We start from the raw sequence: 16,526 nt of genomic DNA, 5'->3' as shown, positions 1-16,526 counted from the left end.
GATACAAAGGGGATTCCTACAACATACCGAGCTCTGCGTAAGAACAATGACAGTTCACCACAAGAAAGGAGAATGCTAAAAGTTAAAATAACTACTTGTTTGGTAATAAGGTATTGTTGATAGTAAGTATGTTTCAATACAGCTTACAAGTCTACACATCGAGTATATCGTAAATGCTCCTAAAACAAACACAGCCGAAGCGAAGCAGTCACACAGTCACTACTCTCAACAGACACACGCATTAGTACACAATTGGCTACAGAAATCATACCTGCGTGCGTTCCTGTCTTCTGCTGGTCTACTCCCCGTTTTGGAAGCCTGCAGAAAAACTCGATCTAAGGTCTTTTTTTCTTTTCTTTTCCAAGAGACCTTCCCCTTCCCGAGTGTTTTTTCCCCTAACTAAACAGCAACCGCATCCTTGTTTTCCGACACGACCTAAACTGAGACGCCCATTATTAGTCCCTCAATCAGTCACTGGAACCAGCTAGCGGAAGCTTGGGCCTAAGTCCGCCCCCTGATTGGATAATTCTCCACCTGGACGGCAGCTCTGTTGCTCATAAAACTGGGATTTCTATCAATTATTGTTGGTTGTTAGAAACTTAAATTTAAAGATAGATTAATGTAATTTTTAAGATATATTTATATTTCAGGGATGCCACTGTTTTTGTGGTGTATTTGTTTTTTTTTTGTTTGTTTTTTTAATTATAGAATATTCGGGTGGTCTTTATTATACGTATCCATTATGGATCTTTTTTGACTGTACAACTTAATATAGCAGTTAGATAGGACATCTACATATATGCTCAAATAAATGACAATTTCTGATGCAGTCCAATTAGTTACTTATAAGGTGATTTTTTTATTCAAGTACATCGTTAATAATATATGTCTATGGGCACTGATTGTAATAAAAAAAAAATACAATATAAAGATATCAGACAAACCTTAACAGGTGCATTCATGGACTCTCACTTCCCAATAGCTCGCCAACATGAACAAACCACATTGCAATCTCTAGGGGGCAGTGTTGCGACGCTTCAACTGAAACTGCTCGAGGAACTGCAGCTTTTTAAAAAATGTTGCGTGTTAAAGGTGTACTAAACAAAGGTTTAAAATGCATGTCCTTACCTCTTGTTAGAAACGTTATCGTCGGGCCTTTGTGGTTGTGTTGAAAGTGTATTTGTTCTACTCTATATGGGGTTACATTTTCACGCACAATACTTGTAGGTTTATACGTGTAAAAATGTAAACTTTTAATTCCCTCTCGTGTCAGTCACAGTGAGACTGCCCTACAGCGCAGGAAGTGATTAAGTGCAAAGCATACATTTAAAGGGATACTATATTCCATTAATATTTGATTAATATTTCACTGTTAACTCCTCTGCATCATTATCTGGTCTTGTTTCTGTTTAGATCCTTGCTTACATGCTTACTAACTATTGCAGAAAAAACAAAAAGGCTGATTCACACTGATTGGAAACATAAGCTATTATCTGTAAAATTTGTGTGTGATTATGTAGCAAAGTGGGTCTGCTGTTATGTATAGATATGGTCACAAGTTTTGCAACACTTACAATTTTAGGATTGGGACAATTAAAAAAAAAAACTATATGAACATAATTTAGATCTTTTATTTAACATCATGTAATCAAAGAAACTACAACATTATATCACAAAAGTCTACCAGAAGCCATAAGAGTAGTACAGCATTTCGTGTTAGATTTTGAAATGTGTATGGAAAACTACAAAGCGGTATGTAATTCAAAATGTTAACATTATTCAACAGGCTTCATTCAACTTTATGAAGAAAAATTACCCGTAGTTAATTCTAAAGGTTGATGAAAAACTTTTGGCCATATTACACATGAATGTTAAAAAATGAACTGAACTATATATATCATCTTTATTTCATTGGTCAAATCAACAGTACGAAGGTCACTCTTGAAATCAGGGCTTAAAGGATGTGCTGCAGTAAGAATACCTCTGTTAAGAAAAAGGGGAACAAGACTAAAAGGCTAAAATATGTACACCTGTACCTTCAACCAGTTCTGCTGACAATTCAACACTTGTCTTCTTTCTAGCTTTTTGGGTCTTCTAGTCCTGGGTTTGCTAATTACAGAGGATGTTTCTCTGTACTTGTTGATTATGCTTCGGATACCACACCTTGAAAATCGAGTGATGCGAGCTATTTCACTCAGTGTTTTTCCTTCTTTATGCAAGTCAAGGTTGTTATAATAGTAGAAAACACCACTGGAGGCTTTGAGTAAATTGCTGATGCTCATAATGCATCAGAGGTGAAAAATACAACACGTCTAAGACTTTTGCACAGCTGTGTATGTCTATATATTGTTTAGAATTTCATGCTTGTTTGTGTGTGTGTATGTGTGTGTGTTTAAGTTCAGTAATTGCACTGAATATGTGAGCGATTAAAAAGGAAAGCCAATCTAACTAATTATTTACGTCTAATTAACTGACCTGTGCTGTTTAAAAGCAAGAGCCTGGAGAACAAATGAAGGGAGGCTATATTAAGTGGTCATGCACACACTTTACTTCAGTTTTAATCACAAAAATTTAAACATTTAACTTCTGGCATTCTATTAGTTTTATTAAAAGGCTGCTATTTGATTAGGTTGTGTAGGAAGCTACTAATAAAGACTGAGTTTCTTAGACTTGCAACCAGCAGGATGGTACAGTAAAAAAATATAATAATAACAAATGTACAGAAAGCCAGACACCCCCCTGTATCCCCAGAATTGAATGCTCACAGTATCTTGTGCTAAATAATGTTAATACCAAGTGTTATAACAATTGGATTAGTGGTTTTCTAGTGCGCAAAGTGTGATATATATCCTCATTCCCATCTCCTGCGGTAGAGAAACACGTTTTCCAAGTTCACAATGATGTAGTTGAGGGTAATCACACACATTATTTCAAAAGGCAAATCAATTCATTTTAACATGCACAGACATGTGCTGAGGCCTTTCAGTGTGTAATGTGTTATGTTTCAGGCATAGCAGAAGAATGAGCCATTCAAAACTTATATACAGAAAAACAAAACAAAAAAAACATACATTTCAACTACTAATGGAGCTTGAAAAAAAGTGTGATACTGATTGAATTAGTGCTATGAGCAAGATGCATTTAAAACCCCCTGCATGCAATTCTTTAATCCAATTCATTTTACCCTCTTGATTAAAATAAACTAATAACATAGCTATATTTATTGTGGTTTGTATGAAGTGGAACTCCATTCCACCATGAATGATAACATGTTGTGTTGCTGTTACTGGTGAAGCACAGGATTTTGAAGCTGCCACTGTTAGGTCATTTAGACAAAGTTAAAGGTCATGTTTAGATACATGGTAAACAAGTAGGTTAAAATGGCACAGGGATGACTCTGCAATGACTCTTCTGGAATCCTTCCTTGAGTATCCTGATCTTGTGTGAAAACTTCTAGATAGTATAGTCCTGTTTCACTGCTGGTACTTTTCATGGTTCTATGCAACATGTACAGAATCATAAGTGTGCCTTTCTTTTACAGACATATTTAAACAGAACTAGCTCCCCCTTGTGTCTATTTGGATAAATTACATAAAACCTATAAACTTGTGCAATAGTACCGGCTGCACTCTGCCACAACTGCAGCCCCCATCAAATTCAAATAATAATTGTAATTTTAGATTAGTCTTGTACAGTCGGATAAAACTTTATAGAGCACCACAGCCAATCTCCAAAAATATAAAAATCAAAGCGCAGATTTAAATGAAATGACAAGAGCTGCTTCGCTATCTAAATAAGTCTAAAGATATTCAATTGACCAATTTAGAAATACGTCTGTCATCAATAAATATTTAGGCACTGTTCTTAAATATTTCCACAGACTAACAAACTCGATCTTCACATTCCAAGTATAGTTTATTCCAGATCATCATTTCAATCTGCACATTGACAGTTTAGTAGGTGGCACACCCAGCCCCTGAGCCAAAAGATTCAACATTATTAAGGCTGGTAAACCGTTGCGTTTACTGCTGCCAACAAGCCATTTTATTTCATATGCAGTGTTTTAATTATACATAATTGTGTTAATAGGTATCCATTTTAAATAAACGAATTGCCTTTTCCATGATCAATGGAACAGTGCATGATTTTCAAAGCTTGTGCCCTGGACAGGCAAGACATTTTTTGGCTTAGATCTAACAAATACATTTTTTGGTTCACAAGGCCAGTCTGTTGAATTTCCATTAATTATTCTGGTTTATACGCTGATCTGGCTCCATAAGCAGTAGCATGGTCCCGTTGTGCCATTGGATCTTGCTGTTTGAAGAGGGCCCAATGATTTAAGCTCTTTGTGGCATCCCACAATCCTCGAGGCTGATGAGCCCCTCGCTGTCGGTGTGGCTCTTGCCGTGGAGCTCCTGGCTTTGCTGACTTGTTGTTGTTTCTGCTGCTTCTGCTTCTATGTCACGCAGGCCTCAGCCCTTTGATTTGAGCCAGCCACACTTCCTTGCTGCAGCCTTCAGTCTCTGACCAGCTCCCCTGTCCACTGCTTCTGATTGGTGTGCTAGCCCACTTGAAAGGACCCTCCACTCTCTCTACCCACCTGTCATCACTGAACGTATTTTCATTTTGGCATGACTCATGCTTCCTCATCACTGTTATGGGGAGCCTCTGAATCACCAACATATAGGCCGGAAAAATCGGGAGAATTAGCAGGAAGTTGCTATTAACAGAACTATTGGCAGGGAGGCTAGCTTTGTTGCAACAGCGCTAACACAACTGGGCGAGTGACGTGCTGTCGTTGATCTTGGCCTGCAGCACAATTGCATCCGCAATCTGCAGATTTGCCTTCTTGCACGAATCTTCAGTCTTCAGCCAGTCCTATTCTACTGCCACTGACACCAGTATCCCTGCCCAGGCCTTTTTCCAGCTCTGTATAAAATCTCAACACTCACACCAAAACAAAACAAAGCAATAAATGTAGGGGTCAGGGCAAGATAATAGAAACCCACACAGGTGCTGTTGATAATAGTAACCCACACAGGTGCTGTTGATAATAGAAACCCACACAGGTGCTGTTGATAATAGTAACCCACACAGGTGCTGCTGATAATAGTAACCTACACAGGAGCTGTTGTTAATAGTAACCTACACAGGAGCTGTTGATAATAATAACCCACACAGGTGCTGTTGATAATAGTAACCCACGCAGGTGCTGTTGATAATAGTAACCCACGCAGGTGCTGTTGATAATAATAACCCACACAGGTGCTGTTGATAATAGTAACCCACACAGGTGCTGTTGATAATAGTAACCCACACAGGTGCTGTTGATAATAGTAACCCACACAGGTGCTGTTGATAATAGTAACCCACGCAGGTGCTGTTGTTAGGGCAGGATTTGCACTTCCTATAATAATCTGACACTGGGCACTGATGAAAGTACTGTGGGATAACAGGTTATTGATATTATTATCTCAGTTTTAATGAAAATGTGATGACAGTTATCAATCAATCAGTCTTTATTTTATATAGCACCTTTCATAGTGGACCACCATCACAAAGCGCTTACAAGATGCAGTAAATACAAGAAAATCCATAATACTTGAAATACAGAGAAATGCATAATACATGATATACAGTAAAAACAATACATAATACATTAAATATAGTGGAAAGTACATAATACATGATAGTAGCATAATACATGAAATAGTAGCAGCAGCTAATAGCAGATATCAGGCTTAGCGTATGGAAAGCCAAAGAGAACAGGCGGCTCTTGAGAGTTGATTTAAAGTGACAGACAATGGGAGCATCACGCACCAAAGCTGGGAGAGAGTTCCAATGAGTCGGAGCCATGAAGCTAAAAGAGCGGTGTACAAGGGTGGTGCACTTTTGCTTGGAGATAACAAGTAAGCCAGAGTCAGAGGACCTCAGCTTGCGGGCAGGGACATAGCGAGTCAGCAGGTTGAGGATGTACTTGGGACCTGTGTGATGAAGGGCATTGTAGGTGAGCAGGAGAGTTTTGAACATAATCCTGAACTTTACAGGTAGCCAGTGCAGCTGGGCAAGACGGGGGGGGGGGGGGTGATGTGATCATGTTTTTTACATCTGGTAAGGATCCTGGCAGCAGCATTCTGAACTAGCTGCAGTCTGTTTATGGTGCATGCCAGGAGACCACCATATAAAGAGTTGCAGTAGTTGAGTCAAAACAAATGCACAACAAAGTATCTTCACATCCAGGAGGGAACGGTAGGGATGGACTTTGGAGAGTTTGGACAGTTTCCGAGGTTCAGGGCAGCTATATTGATAAGGAATTCAGATTTGTTAGTGTTCAGTTGAAGAAAATTGGTAGACATCCAGGCTTCGATGTCTTGAATGCAGGCAGAGAGCCGGACCATGGAAGAGGGGCTACCAGGATCGAGTTGGGTGTCATCAGCATAGGAGTGAAACATGAGGCTGTGTTGGCAGATGAGATGACCCAAGGGAAGCATGTAGATATTGAAGAGAAGGGGTATAAGAACAGATCCGTGGGGGACACCATTGCGTCCAGCATAAAAAACAGACTGCATGTGTCCAGATAGGTAAGAGGACATCCAGGAGAGACAGGTTCCAGAGATTCCGACATACTTCTGAAGGCGGTCAAGAAGAATGCTTTGATCTAGGGTGTAAAAATTATCTTAATCTGAGTCCTTCAATAACACAAAAAGCTGACTTCTCTGCCAAATTTGCAATTGCAATACAAGTAAATCAACCATAGAAACAAGAAAAAAAGTAGATTTATAATATCTATAAGTAGCTTTTTGTACCTGCAGCACTCTGTTCTGTGCCAGGCTGGTCTCCAGGATACGGCTTCTGCAGCAATAATGAGGCTAAAACATTGGAGGAACTGCCTCTTGAGATAAGGCATCCTGTTTTCACAGACTGCTGTGAAAAATAGTAAGTCAGACACAAAACATGTCAATATTACATTGCGTTTGCATGCACATTGAATTAAGGTTTTCAATGTATTTATTTTGTGGGTGGTGATGGTAGAGGTTTTTAATGTATTTATTTTGTGGGTGATGGTGATGGTAGAGGTTTTCAATGTATTTATTTTGTGGGTGATGGTGATGGTAGAGGTTTTCAATTTATTTATTTTGTGAGTGATGGTGATGGTAGAGGTTTTCAATGTATTTATTTTGTGGGTGGCGATGGTAGAGGTGTTCAATGTATTTATTTTGTGGGTGGTGGTGGTAGAGGTTTTCAATGTATTTATTTTGTGGGTGGTGATGGTAGAGGTTTTCAATGTATTTATTTTGTGGGTGATGGTGATGGTAGAGGTTTTCAATGTATTTATTTTGTGGGTGGCGATGGTAGAGGTTTTCAATGTATTTATTTTGTGGGTGGTGGTGGTAGAGGTTTTCAATGTATTTATTTTATTCAGATTTGTAGTTATGTTTTAAAAGGTTTAGAATGATGGTGCTGGGTCATAGAAGCCTGGTTCTTAAAAGGTTGAGAAAGGCGAATATCCCATGAAAGATAATTTAAGGCAGCTGAGACTAAAATAGGATTACCCATGTTAGGGGAAGATGTAAGGACACGTGCAGTGATTTGCAGCTGCAAAACTCCATATTGCTGCCAAAAAACATGTTCAGTTGGCATAAAGTGGGATTTTTGCAGTCACTGAAAATGTGGCGTATGTAAAGAATGTTTTTTACCTGCCGTTCTGCACCCGCTGTCAAATTAGCACTTTTCCATCATTAATCCATGTAAATGATATTGAAATACATTCAAATGAAGGATAGATCATGGAATTGGGCTGGGATCTGCAATACTAAGCGGGAGCAAACATTACAATGAGATGTAAGGATTTTACCTTGCACTTGGACAATTGGTGACCCTTCAAAAACCAACTGCAAGCCATTATAGATGCGAGTAATTAAGAGCTGTATAAAAACACCCCCTGCGGAGACCTGTCATTGGCCTGAGGATGGCTGCTGTGGTGCACTTCCTGATGCAGTGACGCTTGGCTTGTTGAGGACAGACAGGAAAACCTTTGCCGGAGAATGGCAAGACGGAGAAGACCCTTTTCATCACCTGGTTGACTGTCATCCTGACAACACCGACAGAATTGACTTTCTCCATTATAGAGGACCATATGGCCTTTTTGGTAGCATAACTGATGTTGGCTGAGGCTTTTCCAAATAACTCAATTTCATGCCGAGTGACCGTAAGGACTCTCAGCTCCTCTGCAGAAAACTTTTCTTTTTTTTTCTGTGCGTCAAGTGGACTTTGCTACTCTTCCTCCGACAAATCTCCTACAGCGCCTACTGCTCTCTGTACTCCTAACTCACCTCACCTCTGGGCTGTAGGTGCGGCCAACGCACAGGCTGCCCGCTAGGCAATTTGGATGTTACATCTTTACATCAGCTCTGTTTGTCATTAAGTTTCAATTATTAAATGTTGTATACAGAATTAAATAACAGCCAGCAAATGGTGTATAAGTTCAATAATGACCTAAAAATTGAATTTAATAAAAACACAATAATAACATAAGGAAAAAGCATATATTTGTATGTCAAACAATTTAGTATTTAACCCTTTACCACCCTGGATATGTTCCCATACCTAATTTAAGCCTAGTTTCTCAATGTCAAATATATTGGACACTGGGCAGCAAGGGGTTAACTAGCTTGAATCTGAGCATCATTATTTTTTTATCAAATGCTTAAATTCCCATTATCGCTAAACTGTTGGGTATTTTAGGAAAGCATGTACCTGCAAAAATATTCTAAATACATTGGGTAAGTTGAAGCACAGTTTTTGTTGTTATATTTTCATGTTCGCTTTTAACACTACCATAAACAAATAGGTAACAATCTTTATCATTTTAAACAGCTCAGGTATATTTAAACTGCATACCATTTGCAACCTGCACTTTAAAACAATACTGTATTGAACTGCAGAGGATCCATTTAAATTCTGCACAGTTGTTGTGCAGTCAGCACAATAGTTTTTTGGTGTGTCTGAAAATAAGGGGCAATCTCACAAAGGAAGACATTCTACTGTAGATCTATATTTGCATACGTTAACATTACGTAACATGTTAAGGGAAATATGCATGAGTGAACCACTACAGCCATTATCAAACACATTAAAGATTAGATTAATTCAACAAACAAAAAACTCTTATTTGTTTTACTAACTTCGTCATATTTAAATAACTAAGCAAACAAGATAAGCTCAGAGGTTACTTACAGTAAACAGTAGTACTAAAAATAAATATGGTAACAATTTCAATAATTATTTATTTTTTTTGCCAATGCCTTTTATAATATAGGGCTGTTAAAACGCAATCCATAAGTCCTTTGAACTCATATTTTTTAGTTCTGGGACAAACATGGATTTTTCATGTTAGCAAAATTATTTCAGAATATAAACACATATTCAAATATACTGTAATTTTGAATGAACTGGAAAACAAAATTATAATTCATACAATATTACAGGACAGTAGACAAAACATCAGGTGTAAAATAAACCTATAACCCTGTAACATTACCTGTTTAGAAAAGACAATATTTTTTTATGCATATTAGTATAAATTTGATTTCATTTTCAACTCATTTTAAAGCCTAGCATCTCCAGTTGCATACAACTGATGAACAACACATACTGCTAGATGACCAGAGTGCCGTTCCTATTTCAAAATCATTTACCGATCTGCACTCTCAGCAGTATTTACAGACCTGTAGGACTCATGGGAGGGTGGTGGTACACTTCCTGAAGAGCAAAATGAAAGCAAGTCATTTGCATTCATTCTCATACAAACTACCCACAATGCTTTTGCTTCTGGAATGACGCACCCTTGTTTGCTTCAAAGTTGTTATCTTGTGGAAAGCCTGGTTAACCAAACTATATTTGAACAAAATTGTATCTGGATGTTATTTCTCGTAACAATTTTCTGCCATCTGACAGCCAGTCCATCTTCATCCTTTTTTCTGTTTTTTTTACCTGGTCTTTTGCTAATGATTTAAAGTCTAGGAAATCCCCATGATACAATACATGCACACGGCATGGCTGACATCTGGCAGCTCTGACAACAGCATAGTACCCATCTGGAGTGGAAATAGAAACTCTCTTTCTAGCTGTCTCCACAGCTGCATGGACACTATCACATTCCCTTTGGCTATGACCAGATTCCATGAATATGTGGCCAATCACAGAACATGATGCATGTAGCACATTGTACTAAAAACTACATTTCAGTTTTGGCCTCCACAAGCGTCAGAATAAAGAACATGCTTCATATCGGAATGCAATGTTTGCAGGTAGTGAAAAACACAGGTGCTAATTTCAGAAGATCCATGCCCCTCTTCTGCTTCTTGCCACAGAAAACAGCGAACATCCCTACTTTCTGCTTCATAAACTGTTATAAGTGCTAAACTTACGAGAATAATACAAACTGCTTACTTTAGTCCAGGGAGTAGTCAAAACCTGCTCCACATCAAAAGTCACAACCTTTAATGGTGGATTTTGTTGTTCGTTTTCTTTATCTTCCATTCCTTTTCACATTTCTTTTTAAAAATCCATGTTTCAATGTACTGCCAGCTGGTATATTTTCTACTGTAGTGGGATTCCATTTTTGGAAATGAATTGATGAGTTCCCTCATTGTGTTCTTTTTGTCTTCTGGAATTCTGCTCCCTGGAGAATGGTTACCTTTTGCATCACTCTTATTAATTAATGTACCACTTGTAAGAGCACACCTGGAAACATTTTTCAGATGTCAAGGGTCTTAAGAAAAATGTCATGCAAACTCTAACTTTCCTATCATCCAGAGTGAGACTGTACTCTAAAGTGTTTTGCCTTTTTGAGCTAGGCTTTGTAGTGGACTGCCTCTTTTCCCTTTTGAAGACATGGTTTATTTTTAAATCTTGCTGCCTGGTTTTGTCAGCCATGCCCCAAAACCTTCAACAATCCTTTACCTGCCTGACTCTTGAACATTGGAACTGCAGTATACCTGCACGCTGCACAGTCTTTCTCTTTACTTTCTCGCTGGTTCCCTGGTATTGTGCTTACCTGATGACTCTTGTCCTGTATTTCTTAATCTTTTGCATTTCTTATTCTTTTTGCAGTTTTCTGGGTTTCTCTGTCTATTTCTTCCTCTTTGCTGATCTAATTGAATGGGATCATTTTTGTCTCAGATGGTACCTCCTGTACATGTATCCTGGCCTAAAGGCAAAGCAGTAAACTCTGTTCCAAGTGCTCACTTTCAGCTGCTTTGTGTAGGCCCTGTAATGCTGGCTGACCCTTGCCTACTGTTGATCTTTCTCTATGGTCTCTCACATCTGATATGATTGCTGGATCTGTCTCATCTGATTTGGACTCTAAACCTGACCTCTCTCAACATAAATATTGTTCCATACCTAAATAGATATTTAGGATGCCACTTACACTGTGCAATGTACACTGTAAAATGTATTTGTATCCAAAGCTACTCATACTACACATGACTCTAGCAATCACTACAACAATACACCATTTAAAATGACAGCAGGATTTTCTTTATGACTTACACATTACTCTGTTAATTTGTTTAATCAACTTACAGTATTTTAATATTGGACTTTTTTTTTTTTTTTTTTTTTTTACATAGTTAATAAATCATTATTTGTCATTAACATATAAAGGTAAGGTCAAATGTTTACACATGCAGCCATTTAACATGAATTACACTTAAAGTACTACTGTGATATAATAATTTACCAGCTTTTCCAGTTTCCATTGTCCAATTCTGAAGTGGATTCTTTGTCTGATCCTTCATTAAACTCAGTAAAATATCCTTTGCACATAGATTTTGTTTTACACAATACTTTTATTGACTTCTCTTTTCAGCCATCTTGGCCTATCTACGGTCACATGATCCATCCCACAATGCAATACTCAGTGCTAGCAGGCCGTGGGAACACTTAAGCCCTCTTTATTCAGTGCAGTTTGTGATTTTAGTTAGGTCCTGTTGGTACTGGGTACATCTCAACAAGAGCTTTCATATGATATATTGCATGCACTTAGGCACCGCTATCAGTTTCCAAATATGTGGATCGGAGGCGCCTTTAGCACCTTTGCTCTTAGCCACGATTTTATTTATGTCCCCAATAATTACTTACAGCCCTGCATTTACAATAGAGCAATTAGTTTTAACCCAGAAAAAAACGTTTATATTTGTATTTAAAAATAAGTAATTTAACAGAGTTCACAACAGACACTGCGAAGCTGAAACTGAAGGTTTGAAGTGTTGAAAAGGGCACGACAGTGGAAAACAAAGCACGGTGCCGTTCTGGCTCTCCAGCTGCATGGAGAACAAACGGGGAATGCGTAACGGGCTTTGCGAGGAACAAACCTGAAAAGTACTTTCAGAGTTATGCAATACAGAGTACAGTACTACGAGTACTAGATGGATGTCCCTCTAGATGTCGCAGTTTATACAAAAAATACGTCTTGTTCTGAAGAAGGCCAATAGCGTTTCTATCAGTCCTGTTCAGTTTGCGGCAATTTTTCTCAAATATAACTAAAAATGCTTACTTGTTAATATGCAATCAAAAAACGCAATGAATAAGTAAACTGTAAACATCATAACCACTACTACGACTAATAATAAACTCGTTCCTGAAAACCCTATTTGTTACTAAGAAGACACTGCAGAACTCCGGCAGAACTGTTTATTCTCGTGCCCGGAGAGGTGAAGAAGAATACAGTTTGGATTGAATGACCGCTACCGGGAAACACCCACGGAGTGGAAACACCCACGGAGCGACTCGCTGCCCATTTACTCTGGCTCTGACAGCGAGAGAGTGACGCATTTACGAAAGCGCTCGCTGTCTGGCTTCGCGTCCCGGAAGCTGGCTGTCGGAGTTTGCCGAGGTCGGTGTCGGAGTGTCCGGATGCGGTTCTCGGAGGGGGAGGCGCAGCGGCTGTGGGGCTGAGCTTCGCTGTTGTGTAGATAGGCGCTTAGTTCAGTGTGTGCGAGTGGGAGATGGACCGAGGGCGCTCTTCCGTTTAGCGAAGCCGTAAAAAACATCTCACATACACAAAAAAAAAGTATACAAATAATAGCAGATACAGTGACGCTAAAAAACCTAAACAAAGTAGTTTATCTTTCACATCCACTCTACACACACACACACGGCATTGATGGTAATGTATGCAAGGAAACAACCGAGACTCAGTGATGGGTAAACAGCTCAGTATTTTTATTCAGACTTTCTTCTCCCTTCTCCGCTTTGACAAATCCGCCATTTTTGTTGGAAACCAAAATAAGTAGAAACTTAAGGAAGCGGCTTCGGATTTGCAGCTCTCTTGTAATGTTTATGCACATTCGCATGTTAGTTGACACCCTTTAATTATTTTTTTTTCCTTTTCTATTTCTAGGTGTAACGACCGAAGGGATTCCCAACCCTATCAGGTACAAGAAACAGAAATATGATTAAAAGACGGGGGTACTCTAGCGCAGGCTTTTGAAGCACCTACAGGCCTCGGTGCGGAAAAATATAACGAAAAGTAACAAACCCAAGATAAAAAATATTAAGGGAAAAGTTATTTTGACAAATTTGACATAGTTTCATAGCCAGACCGACTGCGGACGGTTTAGAACGTTGAATAAAAAATTTAATAAAAAAAAAAAATGTCAGTTTTCGTTTTGTGCAAGGCCTGTATTGTAGTAATGAAACTATATCGGATTAAAAAAAAATGTTACTAGTATTTAAATGTTATAAAGTTAAATGCTGAACTGTAACATTGACGTGTTATTGTTCAACGTAGTATTTGCTGACATTTTGTAAATAACAAGTACCATTTAGTGACACAAGTTCATTTGCATTGGCTACTATAACTAAATATTAACTTTGTTTTGGAAATGAATGTTGATATGCATGCATGCATGCTCATTAAAGTGCTTTTGCGTTCGATGTGGCGTTTAAACAGTACGGTTTACATTAGTGACGTGCATCTCGGATGACACGCAGCACAAAACAAAATATTTTCATGCATGCCTTTGAACACTAGATACTTGTCTTAGTTTGACAGAATGCATTCAGTTATATTAACCATATGTATTAAATTACATTTAAATGTCCTTTATTTAAGCCAGGTACAGTAGTTATTTACGTTTTTGCCTTTGTTTTAAGTATTAAAACTTGTGTTACAGACTCTTAAATACCCATCAAAGAGTCACCCTGCCAGTGGTGATCACCGTCATGAAAAGATGCGAGATTCTACAGATCCCACGCCACCGTGCAAAATGCTGCGGCGGTCTGACAGTCCTGAAAACAAGCACATTGACAACACGGGCCATGGCAAGGCGAAACCTACCCATACACAGAGAGTCAGAGAGAGAGATGGAGGTAAAAACAAACATGCTGACTACGGTTTCATGTTCTTTAACATTATAGAGGTAATGCTTAGCTGGACTAATGTGTAGGGCTTACTGTATTGCACTATATTGGAGGTAAAGTTATAGTTGCTTTAAATAGGTAGCCAATGAATGGATATGCCTACTTGCACATTCAAGAGTGCATTTTAGTAGGTGGCCGATTTTTTTAAAATTAAACTTTACTGCATTGGTGTTCTTGGGGTTAATACCTGTATCTCAGTGAAACATTGTCATCAGCCTGAACTATAATGCTTACATTGCACTATCATTGTCCCTGTTTCTTTATTGACACTGACAATTGCAACAAATCTTCAAAGGCTGAATAAATACAGAAATAGTGACCCTGAGCACAAGAACATAATTTAACCATACCAAGCATTTCAAGTCTTACCTCTGTGTGGCTTTTTGTGTTGTAGAAACACTGTCTGAAGGCAGTGTGAATATCAGTTATTTAACAAATTATTTAATAATTTATTTTTTATTCTATTTTATTTGCAGACAAAAATGGTAGCCAGTTAGGCTGATTTATGTCTCTGCTATGCTCAAATTCTTTACAATATGTTAAACACCTAAATACCAAAAATAAAATCTTAACAATATTTTCACCACAACACATCACTGCAAAACATTTTCTTAAACAAACATCTTTGAAGACCAGTAGTCTTTATCACTGACCGATTTAGAATGAAGCATGTAGAAAAGCTATTGGCTGAACTTGAGTTCAAGCAGTAATAACACAGTAGAGGGATATAGTGGAGGTGATTTTATTTTGCTTGTTTCATATACTCTATTTTTCCATATACCTTAAAGTGCTTCCTAAAAGGTGATGTAACTTGGTATAAACATTATTTAGCATACATTCTTGGAGTATCAGATTGTGGCACTTTGTTTTTTTTTTTTTTTAATAATGGAGGTGTTTATCTGTACTGTCAGTCAGTTTTTTTACCTGAAGAATACATGTTATAGGAAATCATGTAAACCAGTAATTTAGATTTGACAATATTATATAATGCCTCTTTTGCATAGCTAATGACAAAGAATGTTAGGACATTCTTCAGCACAAGCTATAGCGCATGTCAGTCTTTGAATATATGGTGTGGTGTGTCTCTATATATGCTTTGGATGTAAGTTATCTACTTCATGATACCAGCTCTAATTTCTGAGTTACAGCTATGATGGGAGAGTGCTTTACAGGACACACTTGTTGGTACTAAGGTAGTGGTCCTAAGTGCCTGTAATTTTGGTTTTGTAATAAGATCCATCAACTTTAACCTCAGATGGAGATTTCTGAATTTGTTTTTAGCATATGCTCTTCAAGAGTATTTAGTGTCTAACCATACAACCTATGGAGTCTAATCTTGTCAGTCTGAGTCTTAAGTAGGGTTTGACCTGGCCAGTAATTGGAAGGGAGAGGTCCAACATGGGGGTGAGTCGGTATACTGGGTTGTTGGGTTCAAGGACGGGGGAAACAGAGCACAGCATTATGGGTCTAGGCAGCCCAGAGGGAGGCTGTGAAAATGACTTGTAACTGAGTAGATGTGACCCCCCTGCATAATTCATAATCATTAGTTTAAGTGATACTTGTGCAATATTTGTGTCAATGCACAAAAACCCTGCAGATTTCCAGCCAAGGTTTCCAGTGAGTGCTGAGGTTAAGACTCGAGTGCTAATGCTGCAAGGTATTTGTTCTGTTTTTACTTGAATTACTGCCTCAGCTTTTGACAGCAATTTAAATGCTGCCTGTTTGTTTCCTCACATAAAAGCTACTTTGCTGTGCCTGTGAGACAGCTCAGTACATTATGTGATGCATGCATCAACTATTCCATTTATATTGAAGAAAATCTCAATTACAAACAAAATTACATATTTTACTAGAAATCCAAACTATCAATATGTTAACAAGATCTTGTAGACGGACACAGATAAGAGGGCCTGAAAAAAAATATTTATGACTTGAAAAGATACCAAGCATATCGACTGTATTTTAACTAGCTTGCAGGATACAGATAAGATATTCAGAGCTGTCAATATTACATTTCTGTCTATTTTGCAAGTATAATGTTGACATGATATTGTACAAAATAAAAAAATGGTAATGTACACATATAAAAAACACTG

At 38.1% G+C, this 16,526-nt stretch overlaps 1 protein-coding gene and 1 long non-coding RNA gene across 6 annotated transcripts in view; both read right to left on the bottom strand.

Moving 5' to 3' along the window:
* LOC121314110 (MAGUK p55 subfamily member 7-like) overlaps positions 1–489 on the bottom strand; it is a 147,647-nt gene extending 147,158 nt beyond the window's left edge. For 2 of the 5 annotated variants that reach the window (XM_041247021.1, XM_041247022.1), the window contains exon 1: positions 272–488. The gene's annotated coding sequence lies outside the window, so the exon portion shown is untranslated. Of the gene's footprint in view, positions 1–271 lie in introns of all 5 variants that reach the window. The other 3 variants (XM_041247023.1, XM_041247024.1, XM_041247025.1) reach the window with 2 other exon arrangements.
* A 6,126-nt stretch (positions 490–6,615) lies between these two features.
* LOC121314108 lies at positions 6,616–12,893 on the bottom strand. The gene is made up of 3 exons (XR_005950077.1): positions 11,747–12,893; positions 6,807–6,924; positions 6,616–6,658 (listed from the first exon to the last, which is right to left on the bottom strand). It is a non-coding gene; the product is annotated as an uncharacterized LOC121314108 (long non-coding RNA).
* Positions 12,894–16,526: the final 3,633 nt, after the last annotated feature.

Source organism: Polyodon spathula, chromosome 4, assembly GCF_017654505.1.
Source record: "Polyodon spathula isolate WHYD16114869_AA chromosome 4, ASM1765450v1, whole genome shotgun sequence".
Lineage (NCBI taxonomy): Eukaryota > Metazoa > Chordata > Actinopteri > Acipenseriformes > Polyodontidae > Polyodon > Polyodon spathula.
Note: the sequence above shows the minus strand (reverse complement) of the source record. Positions and strands in the feature narration are given on the sequence as shown.